The 17,546-nt window shown below is 45.2% G+C and overlaps 1 protein-coding gene across 3 annotated transcripts in view; it reads right to left on the reverse strand.

The window, feature by feature from the left end:
- ATP8B1 (ATPase phospholipid transporting 8B1) overlaps positions 1–17,546 on the reverse strand; it is a 117,913-nt gene that overhangs the window by 47,304 nt on the left and 53,063 nt on the right. The window contains exon 1 of one of the 3 annotated variants that reach the window (XM_057698677.1): positions 14,571–14,842. The exons of the other annotated variants lie outside the window; for them this stretch is intronic. The gene's annotated coding sequence lies outside the window, so the exon portion shown is untranslated. Of the gene's footprint in view, positions 1–14,570; positions 14,843–17,546 lie in introns of those variants that run through there. 3 annotated transcript variants of the gene reach the window in all.

Here is a 17,546-nt window from a genome sequence, read left to right on the forward strand (position 1 = left end):
CCCAGAGCACCACAAAGCCACAGCTAACTTAAGTTATTTCTTCAAACTCATTACTTGGTTTGTAAAATGTATAAACCATTAAATATTTAGTGAATGAATAAATCAAAGAAAAAGGGCATCATTGACAAATTCAACACTTTTGAGTCCTGATCATAGATTAGGGCTGTGCACAGCTCTATCCTGATGGCCAATATCTGTTGTCTTTCTAAGTTCATTCCATGCACTTAATGTCACATCTACCACTCAATTGTCAGGTCTAAATTCCAGGCAACTTTAGAAAGTTCACAGCTTCTCTGTCACTGGAGGGAACAACTTTCACAAGATAGGTGTCCCATAAAACCTCTCTCAGCCTGGAAGGATGCTCTGCAGACATGCTTGCCAACCTTCTGAGTGAACAGGAAAGGTAAAGTTCACAAACAGTGAGATACAGTTTAGCCCTGGCCTGACTCTTTTCCATCTCAATGGTGCAGCCCAGCACCTAATGGAAATTTCAGCCAAAGGGACCTTCCAACCTAGAGATGCCTAGCCTGGCAGTCAGGCTACAGCTGTAGGGAAGAAGTTTCCACCCACCTGTTGTCTTTGCCCACCTCCTCTTGACTTCTACCATCCCATGATGTATGGCTCTAAAAGGAACACTGGTTCAGCGCTTATGATGTACCAGGCATCATGCCAGGTAGCTAATATCTCAATTTTATAGCTAAGGAAATGGAGGCAGAGAGAGGATTCAGAGGAAGAATCAGAATTCAAAGTCTGGCAGTGTGACCCCCAAGTCCAACCTCTCCATCCACCTCATGCTACTGACTGGACTGTCTTTTGTGACTTACGCCACTAACTACCATCAGAACTGCCTTGGTAGTGAGCAGACTTGGGGGGTCACTTAAGAGTACAGGGTCAACCTTTCCACTGTTACCTAATATCAGGCCGTGTTTCATCTCCTAACAGGAAGGCATAAGCTGTCACTGCCGTGAAAACTCAAGACAAGGATGTTATAACTTAGGAAGAAAAGTTCAGGAAACATCTTTTTGGCATAAGGTTCCCCATTGACTATGTGTTTGAATACGCATGTGGGATAGACTTTCCTGGTGTGACACCACATGCGAGTGGGTGAACCAGGTGTTTTTTTTTTCTCTTTTATTTTAATTTCCCACATTATTTTAAAATTTTTATTTACTTATTTTTTTGTACTTTGGCCACACTGCATGGCATGTTGGATGGTTGCCGTACCAGGGATTGAACCCAGGCCTCTTCAGTGAAAGCACCAAACCCTAACCACTAGGCAACAAGGGAACTCCCATGAACCAGGTTTTGATGAGCTCCTCCCTCTTCTGCAAACTGGCAAAGAAGGGGAATCTACAGCTTGCGAGACACTCTTTTTGGAGATGGGATTCTATTAAAGAACATTTACAAGTAAAGAATGATAAGATTATCAATTTTATGACTACAATTATAAAAATTTAAATATGCTTTAGAAAAAAGTATATTTCATTTTTTAATGATTCATTTTCTAGACTTTTACTTCAAAGAAGGTACGGATAATACTGCAAAAGGAACAATTGTGGACTACTGAAGAATGCAAATAGTTAACCTTATGACTTTTTAAAAACCACTATCCCATTATTGAACATTTCTCTTGCATCATTAGCACTGCCATTCATTGGGTAACCATAGCTGTCATGTTATTACAAATGGGACTGTTCTAAGCATCTTTCTAGCTTCTATGCAATATTATCAAAAGGGAATTTTTTTTTTTTTTTTTTTTTGGCTGCGTTGGGTCTTCGTTGCTGCACATGAGCTTTCTCTAGTTGTGGTGAGTGGGGGCTACTCTTCATTGTGGTGCATGGGCTTCTCACTGCAGTGACTTCTCTCGCTATGGAGCATGGGCTCTAGGCACTCAGGATTCAGTAGTTGTGGCCCATGGGCTCAGTAGTTGTGGCGCACAGGCTTAGTTGCTCCACGGCATGTGGGATCTTCCCAGGCAAGGGATCAAACCCATGTCCCCTGCATTGGCAGGCGGATTCTTAACCACTGCACCACCAGGGAAGTCCAAAAGGGAAAATTTAAACAGAACTATACAACAGCTCCTAAGGGCGGTTAGAATGTGTGCAATCAGAATATTTCTTTTCGACTGAAAAAAGAGATCTAAATGAAAGTAGGTAAAAAAAGATATTTTATAGGGTAATCTCGAATCCATTCTATTTTATGGTAATTTGCAAGTTTTTAACGGTTTCATTTGGCTCCCAGAGGACTTGTGACACATCCCTGGTCACCAGTGTTCTAGAATACCTCTGAAAACTGCAGTTCAAAAATTCAGGAAGGGTGGGAAGAAAAACAGATAAGATTCCTTGAGAAGAGAGAAGAGACCAATGGGAAGGGATAAAAATCAATCTCAAAAATGCTCAAGAGGAAAGAATAAGCTGCCCTGTTAATGAGCTGGGTTCTTTGTGCCCCTTCTATAAGGCTCTTTAATTTTCTTCATAATCAAGTCCTCCAGCCAATGGTTCCTCTGTCTCAGCACGGCCCCTCCTTCCCCAGCCCAGTTTGATTTGGATGCCTCAGATGGAGGGTGGTATCTGACCTCAAGTAGGGGCAGTGAAGAGTCTACCAGAAATGACCTTGCTCTCTTAATTTTACGCTTTGAATAACACCTTGGGGAGCCTGGAGAGGCATCTAGTGTCTTCATCTACAATATACTGAGCTTAACCACAGGAGCATTTGTAGTTAATTTCAGAAATCTGATTGCAGTCAAGTAATCAATAACCCTATTTCTAACAAGGTTCCTTGTTTGGCCTAATTCAGACAAATCAGCAGGCAAAGAAATTGATTTCTTTTCCTGATACTTTCCTGAGTTTTATACTAATTGCTTGAGGAGTATTTCAATCAAAGACCATAAAAAAAATGAAAACAGTGTTCTGTGGTCAAATACATTGGCAAAACACAGCATCCTACATCCCTCTCTTGGACATTCAGTGGACCTACTGGTATAGTAAAGGCTCTGAGAAGTCCTGTAGTAAAGAAGCTTATTTAATTTTATATAATTCAGTCTTTTCAAAATTAATGTGACCACAGACATTTTTAAAAATCACAGAACACCTATTAATATGGTTTGAGAAATGCTGTGCTAAAGCACATGCCTTTAGGAAAGGTAACAAAATAGTGCTTGGAAATATTTACGATTTTTATTAAACATTTACTAGGTACCCAATTAAAATAGACAACCTTACTGGACGCTTGGACCACAAGGCTAATTTATAGAAAAAATAGGAATCTGGACACTCCCTGGTTGTCCAGTGGTTAGAACTTGACACTTTCACTGTGAAGGAAGAAAGGGAGGGAGAGAGGAAGGAAGGAAGGAAGAAGGTGGGGGGTGGCGGGAGAGGGAGGGAGTGGGAGAGAGAGAGAGAGGGAGAGAGAGAGGGAGAAAAAGAAAGAAAGAAAGGGAAAGAGAAAGAAAGAAAAAGAAAAAGAAAGAAAGAATCTTACCCCATTTTCTAGACTGGAAATATTGACTATGAGAAGAAGTAATAGATTAACCAGCCAAAAATTCACCTTTACCATATGACCCTTTGGTTAAAAGCTAGAAAGAAATCAGCTAACAAGGGTTGTGTCTAATAAAATCATCAATGCATGTTGTATTTACCATCAGCCAGCTGTGGCTCACAGCCCCCTGGTGAGTGTGTATTTAACATGTAAATATGGCTAGGCTGGCTGTTCCCAGGGTCGCCCTGTCCTTTGATCATCACCATCTGGAAAAGAAGATCAGTTTCGCCTGGCCCCTCATCCTCTCATGGCTGATTCTGAACTCTTGATTATAAACAACTCTGCAATCAAAACGCTGCTTTGGTTGGTACCAGCTACAGCAAATCAGCAGAGTTAAATGATCAAAAGCTTAGCATCAAAAAGAAAAACACAACCCAAGAAAGAAATGGGTAAAGGACAAATAGGCCATTCGTACAAAGGGAAATTCAATGGCTCTTAAATACGTGAAAAGATACACAAGTTCATCAGAAAAGAAGTACAATTCTTCAGTGAGGTACTTATTTTTATCCTATAATGACAAAATAAGCAGGCCCATGTAGGTGGAGAGCAATTTGGCCATATCTATCAAACTTTAACACAGACACACATGCTCAGTGTGTATATACTCGTGGATGGAGAAATAACATATCTCAGGGCTATTCAATGCAGCCCTGTTAATCAGAAAGATTAGAAACAACCTAAATACCACCATGAGCAGCTGGCTAATCACCCACACAATGAAAGCCTATGTGGTCTGCAAAAAAGAATGAAGTAGCTTTATGTGTACTGATAGAGAAGATTGTCAAATTACCATGCTTTCAGCCACATGACACACAGGATGAATGCACAATAGGAAGGCATGCATGCACACACACTTGCACACATGTGATCATGTACATGTGTATCTGTGGGTGTATAAGGGCTCACGTTTGTTAAGTATTCCTTGCACATGTAAGTGTGTGTATATCTCCAGAAGGACATACGAAAAATTGGTAGCTTTACTATGTACTTGTGTTCTCTGCACTTTTCAGTATTTTGAAATACAGGAAAAGTAGATCAAAAAGGAGGCAAGAATAAGCCAAGAAGAAAAGCAGTGAGAGAAGGGAATTAGCCCAGGATGCTGCCAACAGCCAGAACTCGGCTCAGGTGAATGAGAGAAGCAGTGACCCAACAGTCTGGGAAATTTCTTTCCCAGAAAGAAACTGCCTGGCTGAGAGACAGAAGAGGCAGGGAGGGAGACTTCATTTTCATCCTGTACCCTTTTATCATCAGCTTTATGTGCATGTATTACCTTTGAGGAAAAAATGTTTGCGATTCGATTCCTTCCCTCTATAGGTTTACATATAAATCAAATATGTAAGCTGCTTGATTTTCTTATGGTCACTATGTCATTATGTTTAATATTTTAAAAAAAACATTATTCTAAAGGCAGTGGGATGGTGGGTGGGAATCAATCAAGAGAAGAGAATACAGGAAAAGATGGAAACCTATGCAGCCCTGAGAAAAACCACATCCACATTCAACAATGAGTAAATCTTACAAATATCTTCAAATAAAGCCACACACACACACAAATACATACTGTATCCCATTCCAAATCATTCCAAATGTCCGATTCCATTTATACACAAAGTTTGAAAACATGCACAACTAAACTACAGTGTTTAGGGACATATACTTAGGTGGTAAAAGCATAAAGGAAGTCAAGGGAGTTATTACTACAAAAATGAGGATGGAGGTTACCTCTGAGGAGGGAGAGAGGGGTTGGGTAGGAAGGACTTGGGTGGGGCTTCAGGGGCCCCGGCAATGTTTCCATGTTTGACTTGGGTGGTTACTTACAGATGTGCTCACTTAATAGTGATCTGTTAAACTATGTACTTGTTTTCTATGCACTTTTCAATATTTCAAAATATAGGAAAAGTGGATCAAAAAGGAGACAAGAATAAGCCAAGAAGAAAAGTAGTGACAGAAGGGAACTAGCCCAGAATGCTGACGACGGCCAGAACGCAGCAGAGGTGAATGAGAGAAGCAGTGAGCCAGGTTCTCCTGGGGGCTCTGGTTGGACGTGACCTGGAGGGAGTCAAGTTGGAGGGGGAAGGGGGTGGTATTAAGAAAAGTGTGTCCTATCCACTCCCAGCCCTGCTGCCAGGAGGGGCTCTGCTTCTCTTCGCAAATACATATCGGTCACTGAGCTGGATCCTTCCATTCTAACCTGGGCCCAGAACCATCAACAGGCACAAGGGGTAGAGCAGAAGGCGAGATTCAACAACTCATGAAATCAACCCTGCCCGGGAAAGTGAACGAAGCTCCTCGACCTCGTGCCTTGGATTCTGGTCTTCCTAGATTAGGCTCCACCTCTGTGGACATACACGCATGGTCTCTGGAATGCATAGATGGAGAAAATACAGGTCAGCTGTAATCATGACATGTCTTGTAGCAGCGGTTCTCAGAGTGAGGATTCTAGACCAGCGGCAGGATCATCGCCTGAGAACTTGTTAAAAATTCTCAGGCACCACCCTGGAACTGTCATATCAGAACCTCCCGGCAATGTGTTTTCACAAGCCTCCCCAGGTGATTCTCACCCACACACAAGTGTGAGAACCACTCACTTAAAATAAGGTAGAACTAGGGGTTAGCAGATGCAAACTGTTACATATCGAATGGATAAACAATAAGGTCCTACCGTATAGCACCAGGAACTATATTCAATTTCTTGAGATAAACCATGATGGGAAAGAATACAAAAAAGAATGTATATATATATACGTATAACTGAGTCCCTTTGCTGTACAGCAGAAATTAACATAACACTGTAAATCAACTGTACTTCAATTTTAAAAAAGCAAAAAACAAAATAAGGTAGAACTGGAACCCATTTCAATGGAAACCATCTCTCCATCAGACACACTCCCTACCTTGAGGAGCCCATTGTTTCTTCAGGGTAGGTTGGAGAGATACTTAAACACATACAGGAGTGAAGACAATGTATAACGTGTAAGAAAATGTAAGGGAAGAGCTAAGCCCTTGGCAGGACAGGAATTCTAAGTAGCAGCAGTGAATCCGGCCAGGCTATGGTGGCATCAGTGAACACTTTTTGGATGAGTTGCCTCTTGAGGGGATTCTTAAAAGCTACCCCCAAATCATGCCTATACAGGGAGAGGAGAGGGGTGAAGGGCATTCCAGGTGTAAAAACAACAGCAGCAACCAAAGCACAAATGCAGAAAATAGCCTGGCCTGGATTCACATGTGAAGAGCTGAGTGTCGGGGCACCACAGGGCAGCTCCCAGGAAGGAGAGGAGAAGAGCTGAGAGCCTGTGGATGGATGGAGCCTGGTACGGCATGCAGAGGGCAGGGGAGATCTACCGGGAGCTTCAGGAGGGGACTGTTATGGTCAGACCATGGTTTGCCTGGGTCACAGTCGCAGCAGTGAGGAGGATATATTTGAAAGGAACAAGTCTAGAGGCAGAAGACAACTGCAATCATGGAAGGGAGAGTTGATGAGAGCCTGACCGAGGGCTAAGGGGATGAAAATGGGGAGAAAACAGATTCAAGAACTATAGGACAGCTGACTCAATGTGAGCAAGAAAGAATGAGAAATCAAAATGAAATCAGGAGAAAGACAAGTAGCATATGATATCACTTAAATGTGGAGTCTGAGAAAATGATACAAATGAACTTATTTGCTAGACAGAAATAGACTCACAGACATAGAGACAAACTTACAGTTACCAAAGGGGAAAGGCAGGGGAGGGATAAATTGGGAATTTGGGATTAATTGATACATACTATACTACATAAAAAGCAGGTAACCCACAAGGACCTACAGTATAGCACAGGGAACTATATTCGATATCTTGTAATAACATATAATGGAAAAGAATCTGAAAAATAATATATACACATATATACCTGAATCACTTTGCTGTACATCTGGAACATTGTAAATCAACTATACTTCAGTGAAAATAAATATAAATTTAAAAAATAAAATAAAAATCAAAATGAGAAAAAAGTGACCCCGGGATCCTAGTTTGGGTCACAGAGATGCCACAGATGAGCTAGAGAACTTAAGAGGCATCCATCTGGTTGGGGGGATGATGCATTTTCAGATCTGGTGAACTGAAGGCCCCCATAGGACCCCCGGGTGGAAACGTCCATCCAGGAGCCGTAGAAACCAAGCTGCAATTCCAGGCTGAGGTTCAGGTCAGAGATACAGATCTGAAGGTCCTCCACATTCAGATGTTAGTTGAAATCATGAGCATGAATGGATTACATAGGAAGGGAGGGTTGAGGCAGCACAGTGAGCCAAGAGCAGAGCAAGTTGTGTAAGTAGCGGGCGGAGGAGGAGGAAGCCATGAGAGACTTCGAGGCTCAGGGAGAAGTTAGGAGGTTACGGAAGTGAGAGGATGCAGGGAGGAGCAGGTAGCGAGCTGCCCAATAAGAAAGGACATAGATGCCCAAGGATTTGGTGATCAGAAAATTACACTGGTGACCTGATTGAAATACGTTTCTTGTGGGTAAGAAACTAAAGGGGAGTTGGGCTCATTAGGAGGGGGAGACTTCAGGGGCCAGGAGAGGGGGGTTAAGGACACAGGAAGAGAGGGGATGGCTGATGGTAGGGGAGAATAGGGCAGGCAGGACAGCTCCAACGTGAGGGGCAGAGAAGGATGAGCGAGGGTTTGAACAGCCTTGACTTTCCTGACTTATGAAGCACCCTCCGGAGAGTGGTGACAGTTTGAACAGCTTTTGAGAAAATGGGAAAGGCGCTAAGTATGGGTGGGTAAGAGGCTGGAGTCAAGATTTTATGGCGTTTGTCTGCTTGACTATGTGGTGTTTGTAGCATTCAGCTCTGTCGCTCCCCACCCCCACCACCAAATAAAAGAAAGAAGGAAACTTAAAAACTGATAGATTGAAGGCACAATAAAAGACTAAATGCTGCTGTTTGCTTGTGGAAAAAAAAGAAAAAACACACAACTTCACTCTTGTTCACACTTGCTACTCAAGGTGTGGACCAACTGCATCACCTGACATCCGGTTAGGAATGCATAATTTCAGGCCATTGCCCCAGACCTGGCACCAGAAGGCATTTTAACAAGATCCCCAATGGATTCCTGCGCACCTTGACTGTGGGATGAGTTGCTCTGGACTCTACTGGAATCCCCAAGGCGGGGCTTTTATCCTGATGCTCAGGGCTCAACCAGCAGGGATTTTTGCATTACACTGGGGAGAGCTCAGCAAAGGTCCCAGGTGACCCTAATTTGCAGGAGAGGTTGCTATCCAGTGTTAAAAGCAGCGTTTCCCAGCCTTTCTCCTGCCTCCATCACAACTGTGAGTGAGGAACCCGCCCTACAATACACCTTGTCCCTGAAGCAATATACCACAGGGTATGAGCAAGGCAGGACTTTAGGTATTTTATACTGTTTTGAATCTCCACATGGGATGTGGGTCAAAAATTCAAAATGCATCTAATTAAATGGAAAACATAGCTGCTCAGCAGGTTTCCTGGATTTCCTAGGATTTCCATATTTTAATGGACTAGCTTAATGTTTTTTAAAAAATATTTATTATTTTATTTATTTATTTTTGGCTGCGTTGGGTCTTTGTTCATTTGCGCGGGCTTTCTCTAGTTGTGGAGAGCGGGGGCTACTCTTCATTGCGGTGCGCGGGTTTCTCAGTGCAGTGGCTTCTCTTGCTGTGGAGCACAGGCTCTAAGCGCAAAGCCTTCAGTAGCTGTGGCTCGCAGGCTTTAGAGCGCAGGCTCAGTAGTTGTAGTGCGTGGGCTTAGTTGCTCTAAGGCATGTGGGATCATCCTGGACCAGGGCTCAAACCCGTATCCCAGGCATTGGCAGGCGGATTCCTAACCACTGTACCACCAGGGAAGTCCCGCTTAATCTGTCTTTTGATTCCAGTTAAAAATTCAGGGATGCTCTAAAGATCAACACCCTTAATTCTGTATTTTTATCTGAAAGTCGCTTTCATCAGGGATCCAGCTGCCTTTGTTTTGTTGAGGCCACATCCAGTCTGAATTTATGTCAAGAGCGAGAACTTCCTATGTCCTGATGCTCATGCTCTGATATCTTTAAACCTTAATGACTAAACATTCCACCTTAACACTGTCAACCAATGATCATTTCGCTCCCGAATGGAATTTTGAGCAACAAAATTCTGAGATAGAGAAGACTTTTAAACAAACGCAGCTTTATATTTTCAAGCACAGAGAGCCACCCAACACCATTGAGAAGACAGGTCTTTGGGGGCAGCCTCTCATGGAGGGAGCGACGTGGGTGCCGAGCCTGTCAGCTGCTCGCAGCCCTGTGCTTCAGAGGCACCTGGAAGTGATCTTACAAGTGGTTCAGCATCGCCTGCATCATCTTGTTCACAGTATTATTTGGCTTTCAACAAAAAACAAAAACAAAGGACACTAAAGCCTCTATCTGAATCATCTCGATTCCAAAGTTGTAGAATCAGAATTATTCAGTTCTCCTGGACACTAGCCACGTGTCTTTGCTAACTTCACAAGCACAGACGGTATGCAAACTGGGCAAGTGTGTACTCCAGGAGCCCAGGGTGGGGTGGGGGTGCCTGTATGCTTATGGAGGGGGCGGGGGGGGGGCGGACAGGTATTCACCGGAGAGGCTCCTCTCCTAAAACTGAACTCACCTCTCCTTAAGAATATTCAGCGTGGGAACTAAAGTTCAGTGCTATTGCCTTGTGCTTAAGAATTTTAAATTCTGACACTTCCCAGGGACGACGCTGCACCATTCTTGGTCATTTCTCACCACTTCATCCTATATTTCTAAGCTAGCCAGCAACACAACTGGAATGCCTACAAATATCTAAAACTGGCCAAGTTCAATAATCCTCTCCTTGACCTACAAGGGGCTCCGCCCACTACTACTCATCCCCACAGACAGCTCTGTTACCCACTGGGGCGGAAAGCACCTTCCAAAGGCAGCTGCAACAGTATCTCCCATCCTGCAACCTGATCTTGTTACTCCCCCATCAAGAGAGGTGTCTAATTTCCTTTCCCTTGAATCAAGGCTGGCCTCAGTGACTCTTCTGTAACCAAGAGAAGTTATTAGCACAAGGCATGCTGTGTGAATTCTGTGACCGGCTTTTGCTTTGATCTCTTGGCACGCTGGTTCTCCAGATGGTGCCTCTAGGACACTCCCATGGTAGCCCAGTGTCATGCTGGGAGAAGCCCAGACACGCGGAGGTGCTCCCATTGAAAGACCCAGTTGAGCCTTTGAGTTACCAGCTCGGGTGCCAGACACAGGCGTAAAGGAGCTTCCAGGTGATTCCAGGCCCCAGCATTTCAAGTCACCTCAGCCGCTCATCTCCATAGCAGAGGGCCCAGATATCCTAGAGCAGAAACAAACCGTCTCTGCTGGGTCTTGTCCGAATTCCTGATTCACAGAATCTGTGTACATCATGAAATGGTCATTTAATGCCAATAAGTTGAGAGTGTGTTTTATGCAGCAACAGATAACTGGAATATTCCCTGGGGGTGGGGAGCCTAAGCCAGAAATTATTCCCCAGGCCTCCTTTTCCCTTGACCCTCCCATCTCACGGGATCTGTGAACGTCACATCCCTAACATATGTCACGATCTGTCCCCTTCTCTCCATCCTGGCCGTCCTGGTTTTGATCCTCACTTGGATCATTATCTACTCCCTTCTCCCCACTGCTGCCGACGCGGGGTGTCCAGAACAAATGTATGTACTATGTGCGGTGATGGAACAATCATGGCCTCAGTTCTCATGAAGCCAAAGGTCTCCTGGGCGAGCTTCGTCCCTACTTCACACAGTCATCCGAGGACATAATCACAAATGCCGAGGGGTATGAAGGGACGTGCAAGGGGCTCTGAGACCAGACAACAGGGGTCTGCTCCAGGCTGGGGCTGGGACTCAGGGAAGGCTTCTTTAAGGAAGTGACGCCCGTATGGAGCCCTGATGAGTGAGAAGGAGCCGGCCACAGGGAAGGGGCTGCTCTGGGCGTTAGGAGGAATGGATGGGAAGTCGTGGAGGAGGCAAAGACTTACCTGAACCAGGAACTGAGCATAGAACAGGGTGAACAGAATGTGTGAATACGGCCACGAGCCGCAGGCAGCCAGCTCCATCAGGAGAGGGAGACGGAGCCCAATCACACGGGCCTGAGCCACCAAGGAAAGGAGGTGGAATCAGATCCCAGGGCAGAGCGGTCTTCTGCCGTGATGGAGACTGGACTGCGAGGAGGAGGCCTAGCTACGGAGCGGCTGTAGTGGGAGGAGGCCGCTGCACACCCGGCCCTGTTATTTTCAGCCTAAACTGCCGGCATGGCTCCCTGAGGCCCTCAGGAAAGTGTCCCAACTCTTTACCACGGCCACCGCCCCACCCCATCATGGAGCTCCAAGAATGACTCGAAATTCCCCGAACTCTCAGCCCCTTGGAGCCTTCCTTCATGCTGCCTCAGCCTGGCACGTCCTGCCCCTGAGACCACAGGGGTCAATTTGCCTCTCACACTTACTTAGCACTCAGGGCAGACGTCCTCACCTCCAGGAAGCCTTCCTTGACCATGGAAGGCCTCCGAAGAGCTCACCTGGTTCCCTAGTCATACCTCTGTTGAACCCCGATGCTGTCAGTCACAAATACCCCACCAGCCTAAGGCCCCAACACCAGCTTGGAATAAGACAGATTGGACGTTGGGTCTTCGGAGCACTTAACAGATTTAGCCGGGAGGTGGGTAACGTACAACCAGTATAAAATAAAAACCAGTCGTTTCTAAGTTACACTGTGATGGATGCTGAAAAGGAGGGGAGTGAGATTACACTAATCCTCTCCTCACAACATCCTCATTCCCCCAGGCTGAATTCCAGCCCCTCCACGTGCCAGAGGCATGCCACCCTCCCTCCTGACACAGAGCCTCTGGATGTGATCTCCTATTCAGGAGCCTCCTTCCTCTCCCGGCCCCTAGTTAATTCCTCCTCATCTTTCACTTGGCAGCTCAGGCAGGCCTTTCCACAAGGAAGCCTTCCCTGACCCCCTCTCCAGGGCAGACACTTTCGTCACAGCTCTTGGCGCGGAACCACAGGTTAATGCATTAAAAGACCAAGTCACTGCATGAGTGACACTCTTTTTGCAACTTTAGCTTTGTCCCTGACGTTTTATGTGTGTGTGGGTGGACTCTTCCATAAAGACAGCTCTCTGCCTTCTCTGTTTGAAGACTCTTATACCCTGCCCCCCTGCAGGTGTGCTGAACTATCAGAGACCCGGTCTAAGGTTTTATCTGAGAAGCCAGTGGGGCACAGGAAAGCCTGAGGGTGGGGTCAGCGTAACTGTCCACAGGTCTGCAAAACAAGAGAAAGCTGGAGAAGGCTGAACTAACAGGAAAGCCTTATAAGATGGCAGAAGCAGGGATGACACTAAGTCACCAGAAGTTTCCTTAAATATATAGACAGACTCATTACTGGGAAATTAATTGTTCTTCAGCCCATCCATCTCTCCATCCATTCACTGTACTTAGATTTGGGGATGGAAGGATCTATTAAAAAGAGGGACTCAGCAGCTTCAGCCTGGGGGTGGTCCAGGAGAATCTGAATACCCCAAAGGGAAGTGGAAGGGTCAGGAAGAAGATCTGATGATGGAAAGATGAGAGAGGAGATGATGAGTGGGGGTGATAACAGCTAACATTTATTGAGTATTTACTGCATGCCTGAAACTGTTCTCATTCCTTTATATTTATTTTCTGATTTAATCCTCACAACCACCCAATGAAGTAGGTACTCACATCATGTCCGTTTTACAGATGGGGACATTGAGGCCCAGAGAGAGGAGGTCCTTTCCTCAAGGTCACACAGCTAGGAAGTGGTGAAGCCAAGGCTGAAATCCACACAGCCCACGCCCAACATCTTCCCTCTTCACCACCACACACTCTGCCTCTCAGAGTCACATACAGAGATGCAGTACATGGAGTGGATTAAAGGGGATTAGCTTGTCAAAGGTAGACTTGTAGACAGAGAACAAAGGATGACAGGGAATGGGGACATTTTAAGAGTGGAAGGAAGAGTAGCCAGAAGGAAGGAGAAACAGGAGTATTGGGACAAAAGGATGTTGTCACCTGCCAGGAAGGCCAGCGTTTCCTGAAGGAGAGGCTGTCAAAAAGGTCAAGCACTTCAAAGCAAACAGAGGTGGGGAGAAAATGGTTGACAAAGAGCTCTCTGGACTTGGCACTGGGGTTCTTGGTGATCTTTAAGGAAGTGTCACCCAGAGGGAGGTGGGGCAGCCCACGGGGTGAAGGACTGGGAGAACGGGAGGATGTGATGGTAGAGAAATGGGTTTTCAGAAGCTTGGTCATGAAAACAGGAGACACAACTGCAGCCGGAGGCAGAAAGCAGGATTTAGGGAAGCGGTAAGTGTATTTGTAAGCCAGCCAGCAAGGGAAGAGGGGACAGTTAACTGAGAAAGCAGCGTTGCCGAGGAGGCAGGAGACAGCTTTCTAATTCCACCCCCAGGCTCAGAAGAGCGAGCCAAGGTGCGCTAATGCAGAACACTTACTGATTCCCAAGGACCTCGTCTCTACACTGGCTCCTGACTGGCACAGAATTACCCAAGGAGTTGACCTGGGGACACCAGGATGGCAGGGGGATAAGCTACACAAATAGGCAAACAAACCAAAAAATTACCTAGAGTCAAGGAATTCTGGAGTCAAGGAATTTTAGGCTGAATGAAATGAAACTGGTTTCTTTGAAGTCAGATATTTTCGGATCATTTTATATTAACAGACAACCTTAAACCCCAAGAAAAGGATAAAGAATTCTAACTTTGTGGTCTCAGGGAACCACAGAATCTTTGTGTCTGGGAATATCTGGCAGAACTAGTGTTTCTCAGAACACACTCTGGGATAGACTGTTCTTGTGTGTTCAGGAAATGAGAACATTCATCCCATTGAATGAAAACATTCCCACTCATTTTTGTCAACAGTTGCTCAAAGGAAACCAAAGGTAAAGGTACTTTAGTAAAATCTGTGGGCTTCTTCCTTCGTGGCACATTTTTTTTTTAAGATTTATGCATTATTTACTTATTTTTGGCTGCGTCGGGTCTTTGTTGCAGCACGCAGGATCTTTGTTGAGGCACACGGGGTCTTCATTGCTATGCGCAGGCTTCTCTCTAGTCGTGGCATGCAGGTTTTCTCTTCTCTAGTTGTGGCACGCAGGCTCCAGAGCATGTGGGCTCTGTAGTTTGCAGCACACGAACTCAGTAGTTGTGGTGCACAGGCTTAGTTGCTCCGTGGCATGTGGGATCTTAGTTCCCTGATCAGGGATCAAACCCGCATCCCCTGCATTGGAAGGCAGATTCTTAACCACTGGACCACCAGGGAGGTCCCATTCATGGCACATTCGAACAGCAGGCCTACACCTGTTCTTGCTTCTCACAGTACAAACATCTGATGGAGTGGGAGGTTGGGGTTAGCAGATGTAAGCTATTATGTAAGGAATGGATAAACAACAAAGTCCTACTGTAGAGCACAGGGTATTATATTCAGTATCCTATGATAAACCACAATGGAGAAGAATATAAAAAAAGAATGGATATATATGTATAACTGAATCCCTTTGCTGTATAGCAGACATTAACAACATTATAAAAATCAACTATACTTCAATAAAAAAGAAAGGCACTTGCAGTGGGTCTCTCAAAACGCTTACTAAAGCTCAGCGGGGCTAAAGCATCTTTATAAAAAGAAAACCAACTTTCTGCACTAAGGTATAGTTAAAAAAATGAACATGGTTCACACACTTTTAGACACTGATTGGCTGTAACAGGCCTGGGTCCCTGGTGTCACTCAACTGGATGGTACTTCACAGAGTGACTCACGCTCTGTTCTACAGAAGTGAATTCTGTGAAGAAAACTGTCCACGTGAAATGTCAAGACAGGTGACACTTAAAAAGGAAAGTCGGAGTGACACCAATCTTCACTGGGAAAATACCGAAGTGAGAATATGGGAAAAAATTAAAAGAAGGGGAAAGAGGGATGCAAAGGAAGAAGGGAGGGAGAGAGGAGGGGAGGAGAGGAAGCAGATTGGTTGTGAGTGACTCAGGGCAGATGCGGGAATGGAAGGATAGAGGTCTAGCACTTACCAAATGTCCTCTGTGTTTGGAAAGGGCATGCAGAGGTGTTAGGATAATAATATTTTGGGAGAATTCCCTGGCAGTCCAGTGGTTAGGACTCAGCACTTTCACTGCTAGGTCCCCAGTTCAATCACTGGTTGGGGAACTAAGATCCCACAAGCTTCACGGTGTGGCCAATAATAATAATAATAATAATTTTTTTTTAAGTCACAGCAAAGTCACTTGACAAGCATTTTTGAGAACCACCAAATTCCCCTAAAAATATAAGCCAGCACTGGAAAAGACTCTGAAGAGCCAAGATCAAGTCAGAGCTCCCTCAATGCCTGTGTTCTGGGTGTAGAAATCTACAAGAAATGTGACCTGTGAACCAAACAATCAGAAAGAGCCCTGGGCAGCAGAATGTGAAGACAGAGTTGGAAAAAAACAGGTGAGAGTTTCCACCCACTACGTGCCCCTCTGACATTTCTGCAGGCACCCAACTTCATCTCTCTGCCTTCTCCCGGACCGCACACCGGGTGACGTGGCACCGAGCACCAACAGCAAAGTCCACCCCTAACGGCACCAAGCCAGTTCTCTGCCAGCTTATCAGATATCCACATGTGGTAGAGATTCCAAGATTGTGATATGAAACTTCGAAGCACAGTGGGAGAAGGAATGAGGAAGAAACACATCATGTACCGTTTGGGCGACTGACTGGAACTCCCCCAGCTAACTTGTCAGGCTACTTCAGCTTCAGCCCCAACCAAACACTATCCAGTCTGGACCTGTTATAACAGAAGCCACATACCTCTTCAGACCGGCAGTGATTCCATTTCAATGTAGCTCAATTATCATGATTTTAGTGCCTTCTGCTTCAAGGCAGAAAGCACATATATACAACAGCTTAAAATTACAGCCAGAAATCCACAGTAAGATCTGATCATTCTAAATGTTTGATACACAAAGCTGAAGATGGGCAAATGATATACATGAGTTGATGGCCTCCCCAGGTTTTGGAAGACTGTGGTGGGAGGGGGCCCTCGTGGGTACATGCACACCCCCACATCGAGACCTCCCCACACAGAAGAGCAGAAGACAGGCACCATCTAACCAGAGCAGGAAGGATTATTACATAAGTAGGATGTTATGCTTTGTCACTTTTTTTTACAGGTGAAACCTGTTTGGGGGAAAAAAAGGGGAAAAAAATAACCAGCTTAACAGGCAGCAGAACCCTGGAGGGAAAGACTGGGGGGCAGGGAGTGACATAAAGGAAGCAGGCTTCAGGCAGGCCTGGAAGGTCAGATCAGCAAAGATGGAGATTCTGGGGAAACCAGAGGTTATTCTGATTGAGGCTGGGAGAGGCATCTGGGGAGTCACAAAGAGAACAATTTCCTGGAGATTTCTGTGAATGGGAAACTAAAGTTATTTAGCTGGAATTCAAGGGACCGTGAAGGAAAACATTTTCAACCAGAAACCTGGAGCAAATCTGGGATCTAAAGAGAAAAGGATCAGCTTCCTCATGGAGCAAAGGAAAAAAAGACCACGTGTGTTTGCCAGGGTGGGAGAACCAGTAGGAAATGAAATAGAAAAACCACAAGGGAAAAAGCATAACCATGAAAGTCAGCTATGTTCTGTTGCCCTAAATGACAGACTGTCTATGGCCATTTTCAAGAAACATCAGTAACACCGAGCAGTTGAGACAGAGACCATATGACTCATGAAGCCTGAGATATTTACTGTCTGGGCCCTACAGAAAACGTTCGCCAATCCGTGGTCTAGACCCTGCCTTAAAGCTGCCCTGATTCTGTGCAGGGAGCACAGTTTTGCTGTATCACAGGCCCCTCATGGCAAGCAGAAACCCATAATTTTTTTTTTTATTTTTTTACTCGAGTCAAAACCATTTTCCATTCACAAATGACTGAACAAAAGGTATGGCGACTCCAAG

The sequence above is a fragment of the Hippopotamus amphibius genome, chromosome 11, assembly GCF_030028045.1.
Source record: "Hippopotamus amphibius kiboko isolate mHipAmp2 chromosome 11, mHipAmp2.hap2, whole genome shotgun sequence".
In the NCBI taxonomy this organism is placed as follows: Eukaryota; Metazoa; Chordata; class Mammalia; order Artiodactyla; family Hippopotamidae; genus Hippopotamus; species Hippopotamus amphibius.